Genomic DNA, 6470 nt, shown 5'->3' with positions numbered 1-6470 from the left:
TGCTTATACCATCAATCAATGGAAACACTGACAAATATAGCCTGGATTCAGGCTTCCTATGGAGTAAGTGAGGACTATTCCCAAATGGGTCAATATGGATTTGGGCAAGGCAGCTCCAGCGGTTACTTTTCAAACAGGAAAGACATCATTAACTATGGTAGGCCAGGGCTGGAGAGCTCAGATCACCACACAAAAGGTCTGGAAGCAAGTACTTGCTATCCACTTAGATCTCCTTTTCTGCCAGAACATGCCCCTAAGTCATCTCTTGAGGTACATGATGCTTGACTTCCTTTTCCTTTGCCATTTTTTCCCCTCATTTTAAGTTAAAGGAAATAATTTGTCTTTTTGATGTATGGTACTTTTGAATAATATTTTGCACTGAGCACAGACAATGGCACCAGGGAGCCATGCTCATGTTTTATCTATTGAATGATTAGGATATGAAAGAGCATGCTGTACAAAGGAGCTGTGCACTCTTCTAGTCTATTTTTATTTTTAAATTCTTCAATTCAGCAAAGGCTTTGAATAGGGAAAAATTTCTCCTAGAAGTGAGACTCCCTAGAGACATGCAGATTTGAACAGAGGCAGCGCTGAAATACAGGGACTGCAGGTGCTCTGCCTTCAACAACCCTGATTCCAATTTATTCTCATACTAGATGTACAAAGATCATGACAGATCTTTGCAGACATGGATTTAAAAATTCACTTCCGAAATAGATGTTTAGCTACACTGCATATTTAACCTAAACTTACTGGGTTAGTGACCAGTCACCTAACTGATCACTAATTAGTATGATATTTGCAGGACATTATGAAGATGTCAGCCCTTTCCAGCCAAATTCAGAACATTTCAGGCATGCAATGTCTTCCTCCTTTAACTACAACAAGAATCGAGGAATACAGAGCAGATTCTTTGCAACTCCAAGCCAAGCCTCTAGGCTTTTGAGGGCCACACTCAGCTTTTGTTCAAGCTATGACTGGTGCTTCTTCATCCCTCTGGTCTTTCTAAGTCTGTCCCAGACAGAGGCCTTCAGAAAATAATAGCCAGTTAGCATCCCACACCCATAGGTGCCTTTTCTGAGCCTTTCTTCCAAGCAACAGCATGGAGGCAGGGTGCCTGCAGGTCCACTACTGTTCCACTTGTCTGAATTCAGGAAGGCGTTCGATTGCTTCTGGCCACTGCCTTAAGCAAGACGTCTTGGCTACATCGAGTCCCCAGCAAAGATAAAACAAGCACATTTATAGATCCTGCCAGACCCCAGCTTGCACAAAAATAAAGAAGAGCTGGAAGTCAGGGGTGTCAAACTCACCTGGCTCCATGGGCTGAATAAGTGCTATGAGGAGGGTCCACAAACTGGATCAAGCCCATAGACTCCCACCCCCTACCCGCCTGCCTGATGCATGTGGCACCTATCGAGCCAGTCCAGGGTGGCAGCTCCAGTGAGAGACACAACCCAAAATCCAGCCCCAGCATGGAGGGCAATGGGGCAGCACCAGGAACTGAATTATGGGGCTCCAGGGGCTGGATCCAGCCTATGTGTCATATGGTCGACACCCTCCTAAAAGCACAATAGTGCTCCCCTCTGAAATGCCCCAGTCCATCCTGCCCTGGAGCTACCTGAACACCTTCAAAATCCCCCTGAGCACTTGGGGCATATGTGCACCAGCCCCAGACGAAGCCCGGGGGCACTGCTCGGCCATGTGCCTCGGTCTTGCTGAAGCCCAGACTGTAGGGACAGCTGCCCTGCCATGCTGGAGCACAGGCCACGAACTCCAGACAAGGGACAGCTCAAAGCTGTGCAGCCCTAAGTCCTAGAGCTGGAGCACAAAGAGGGGGCCAAGCATCCTTCTCCAGGGCAGTCCCAGGCACAGCCCAGAGCCAACACAGACAAGCCCTTGGCTTCCACAGCTCTCAGGTCATCACCACCACCATGGGCCTACAATAGGGGACAGAAGGTTTCATGCCACACAGTTACTGGGCCTGCCATCAAACTCGCCCTGCCTCTTCCCCCCTGACCCCAGCAGGATATCCATGCAATCCTCACTTAATCCTGCTGCCAACACATGCCCAGTGGTGCTCCATACCCCTAATTTCAGTGGTGGGTCCCGCTCCTGCTCTCCCCACCCCAAACTCCCAGCTCCCTGGGAGTCCCGAGGGCCAAATGACACAGCTCCACAGGCCATACATGCAACACCCCTGACTCTGGCCTGGAATTGGCAGGAGATGAAGGGGGAAGAAAAAAAGTCAAACCTTCAGCTCCTTCACTTTGACATCACTATTCAGACATTTCTCCCACTGGGATCAAGGGCCTGTTTCAGAGGTCAACTGACTGGTCCACCTAGCTGGTGACCTACACACTTCAACCTTGCTGTGCATGTGGCAGCTCCTGCATCTTCTCTATCATCCTCACAGGTCACCTGTGCTTGGGGTAGAGAGTTTGAGATGTATTAAGTCATGTCTAGGTGAAGATCAAACATCAATACTTCAAGCCATGCCTCAGCTGGGATGGGTTACAGCAACAGTCAGAGCCCTTTGACATACCTGGATGGAAGAAAAGCGTCTTCTGCTGTAGTTCCCCATGACATCCAAAACAGCTATGTGGCAACTAACTTGGTGAATCTGTGGTCCAAAAGAGTGGAAGTTCAGCATAGGCCTTCCAGGTAAAAATGTGGCTATCCAGGCTTTTGTAAGTCCTAGGCTAGTACACCGATTGATCATGCAAGTGGAGAAATGTACCTCTGGGGAAAAAAAAAAAACAACCACAAAATAAAAACGATGCTACAGTTCAAACCAAGTGCCACTTCTGCTCCCTGAGAGAAGGTAGAATAACGAACGCTTCAGAAGAAAGGCCGAATCAAGCAGGACCTGACTCTGCTCTTAAAATAGGAGACATGCTTCCATAAGCAGTTCTGTGCTGTAGCCAAGAAAGCATGACTGAATTCAATTGCTGTGACAATAGTCACCGGCAGACTTCTCAGCACTGGGAAGATTTCCTTAGATGCCTCCAGATACGTACACAGCAGCCTTGCTTCCCTGTTGTGACATGCAAAGCTACACCCATCTGAACCTGGCCTAGATTTCTGATAAGCAAATGAAAGTGAAATCGCAATGCTAGTAACACATTCTTCTTCTAGTCTGTGACACGTGAGCCATTCGTTTCGATAATACAGCCAGCCGGAGCTTATTAGTATGCCATAAAAGAAACTGCTTGCTCTGCATTCTCTGGTCTCCAAGATGTACGAAAATAAAGAATGGAAGAGTGGCATTCAGCTAAATTGCAAATTTTAAAATTTCCACAACAGGAAACATCCCCCAATAGCTCCCAAAAATCCACATCATTTAATTTGTAACAGATTGAACTAACAGGAAAATATAAGCATAGTATTTTCTTTGTCATATATGGACATCCACTGGATATGTAACAGCTTGTTAAAGTTTGATGTTCCATATACTAAAAAAGAGCATACCAGAATACATTAACTTTAGGCTCAAATTCTGCAAATGATTGTTCTTGAACTCCAAGGCCAATATGAAAGTTTTTCTTTTAAAGTTCCAGTTGCAGTTCTCTGCCCCACAACCAAATACTACTGCATTTGAAACGCAATAATGCTATAACACTGATACTGAGAGAAAGGAAGGATGAGAGTGAAAACAGACTGTACACGGGAATGAAATAAATGAGTACAGTCAGACGCCCAGTTCACAGAATCACAGCAGTCGGGTCGAAGGGACCTTGTAGATCTTCAAGTCCGACCCCCGGCCTGGGCAGGAGAAAAAACTGGGCTCAAATTATCCCAGCCAGGTAGGCATCAAGCCTCCTCTTAAAGACCCCCAGGGTAGGAGCCAGCACCACTTCCCTTGGAAGTTGGTTCCAGATCCTAGCCGCCCTGACCGTGAAGTCGTTCTTGCGGATGTCTAATCTAAACCTCCTCTCCAATAATTTATGTCCATTATTCCTTGTCATGCTGGGGGTGCTAGGGGAAACAGTGTCTCCCCCAAACCCTTCTGGTCCCACCTAGTGAGTTTATAGATGGTCACCAGGTCCCGCTGGTGTGAAGGCTGAACAGGTTCAGGTCCTGCAGTCTCTCCTTGTAGGGTCTGCCCTGTAGTCCCCGGATCATGCGAGTGGCCTCCTCTGGACCCTCTCCATGGTGTCCACATCCCTCCTGAAGTGCGGCGCCCAGAACTGGATGCAGGACTCCAGCTGCGGCCTGACCAGTGCCACATAGAGGGGGAGGATCACCTCCCTGGCCCTGCTCGAGGTGCTCCTGTGGATGCACGACAAGGTGCAGTTAGCCCTGCCAACTGTGACCTTGTATTGCCGGCCCATGTTCATCTTGGAGTCAATAATGACTCTAAGATCCCTTTCTGCCCCCATGATCTCAAGAAGGGAGTTTCCCGTCTTATAAGTGTGCTGCTGGTTACTACTGCCCACGTGCAGCACCCTGCACTTGTCAGTATTGAACCGCATCCTGTTTTTGCTAGCCCACCCCTGTAACCTATCCAAGTCTCGCTACAGTCTTTCCCTCCCTACTAGCATGCCCACCTCACCCCAAATTTTGGTATCATCAGCAAATTTAAACAGGTTGCTTTTCACCCCATCGTCCAAATCGCTGATAAAGAGATTGAACAGCGCGGGCCCAAGGACCGAGCCCTGGGGGACTCCGCTGCCCACTTCCCCCCAGGTCGAATATGACCCATCCACCACCACCCTCTGAGTACAACCCTTCAGCCAACCTGCAATCCATCTGACTGTGTAGGCATCAATGCCACAGTCGCCCAATTTCTTAATGAGGATGGGGTGGGAGACGGTGTCAAAGGCCTTGCTGAAGTCTAGAAAGACTACGTCGACAGCAACACCTGCATTCAAGGCTTTTGTGACCTGATTATAAAAGGCAATCAGGTTGGTCTGACATGACCTGCCCCTAATGAAACTGTGCTGGTTGCCCTTGAGCATCATCCCTGAGGCCAGCCCATCACAGATGTGCTCCTTGAGGATCTTCTCAAAGAGTTTCCCTAGGATTGAGGTAAGACTGATGGGCCTATAGTTGCCCGGGTCCTCCCTCCTCCCTTTTTTAAAGATGGGGACCACGTTGGCTATCTTCCAATCATCCAGCACGTGGCCCGAGCACCACAAGTGCTCGCAAAGCCGTGCCAACTGCCCTGCAATAACCCCAGCTAGCTCCCTCAACACCCTGGGGTGGAGAGCATCTGGACCCGCTGACTTGAACATGTCCTGCCCCTCCAGAAGCTCTCTAACCTGTTCCTCCCCAGTCTGAGGTCTGGAGGCGTTCCCCTCGAGTCCATCTGGCATCACGGTGGGGGAGTCCCAGTCCCTGCACAAGAAAACGGAGGTGAAGAATTGGTTAAAAAGGTCTGCTTTCTCCTCTGACACAACCACCAGATCACCCAGAGGATCTTGCAGGGGCCTCACGTTTCCTGGTGCTTTCTTCATCCTCCCTATATATTTGAAAAAGGACTTTTTGTTATCTTTGATCTTGGACGCTAGTCCTAGCTCTATGTCCGACTTAGCTTTCCTGACAGCCCCCCTGCAGGCCCAAGCAGAGGAGGTATACTCCTCTTTGGTGATAGCACCCCCATGCCACCGGGTGTACGCCGCCTTTTTGGCAATCAGGCATTCCTGGACGCCCTTCGTGAGCCAGGGGGGCTCTTGGGCACTCCTGCCCCCCTTGCTTCTTGTTGGGATGGTCACCCCTTGGGCCCTGAGAATCCTTAAGGAACGACCACTCGTCTTGGGCACTGAGCCCCCCTGCTCTCGGGACCCCCAGCGCCTCTCCCACTAATCTCCTCAACTCGTTGAAGTTGGCCCTCTTGAAGTCTAGGGCTACCGGCTTGCTGCAGGCCCTGGACACCCTGCGCTGGATGGTGAACTCCAGCAAGCGATGGTCGCTGTCACCCGGGGGGTCGAGGACCTGGAGGCCCCTGACCAGGTCATCGCCTGTGGTCAGAACCAGGTCCAACAGGGCATTTCCTCTAGTTACACGGTTTCAAGTTACACCAGTTCACGTATACATGCTTTATATAATGTGACCATGTTTTGACTTACGTGACACACTGCTTTACATTTACACTGTTTGTGGCAGAGCGGTTGTTAGTCTGGAGTCTGCTTATGTAGCGTTAGCATCACTTGGTGTCTCCTCCAAGACTGACCATCATTTTTCGTTACGTTAACCCCTGAATATTTGTAAAAAAATGGTGTCAAAGAAAGCCTTTGATGTTGTGCCCAAAAAGAGCATGAAAGTCTATCACCCTGGCCTAGAAAATAGAAATTCTTGATAAATTCAGAGAAGGCAATAGTGCTGCATCGATTGCTCGCCGATACAGTTTAAGTGAATCAACTGTGCATACCATTAAAAAAGTGAGCAAAAAATTAGAGATTATATGAAAACGATAATCCCTGTGAGTTCAAGAGTGTTGTCGGTGACTAGAGTTCCTCATTGAGACAAGC

The 6470-nt window shown here is 49.0% G+C and overlaps 1 long non-coding RNA gene across 1 annotated transcript; it reads right to left on the bottom strand.

Annotated features, from left to right (window-relative positions):
• Positions 1–2555: 2555 nt before the first annotated feature.
• On the bottom strand, positions 2556–6183 carry LOC149872434 (uncharacterized). Its single transcript, XR_016440623.1, has 3 exons — positions 6069–6183; positions 5262–5337; positions 2556–2739 (listed from the first exon to the last, which is right to left on the bottom strand). It is a non-coding gene; the product is annotated as an uncharacterized LOC149872434 (long non-coding RNA).
• Between the last annotated feature and the right edge of the window lie 287 nt (positions 6184–6470).

The sequence above is a fragment of the Crocodylus siamensis genome, chromosome 2, assembly GCF_052110815.1.
Source record: "Crocodylus siamensis isolate JL-2025a chromosome 2, ASM5211081v1, whole genome shotgun sequence".
Classification (NCBI taxonomy): Eukaryota; Metazoa; Chordata; order Crocodylia; family Crocodylidae; genus Crocodylus; species Crocodylus siamensis.
This window is presented reverse-complemented; position numbering and strand designations above follow the sequence as displayed.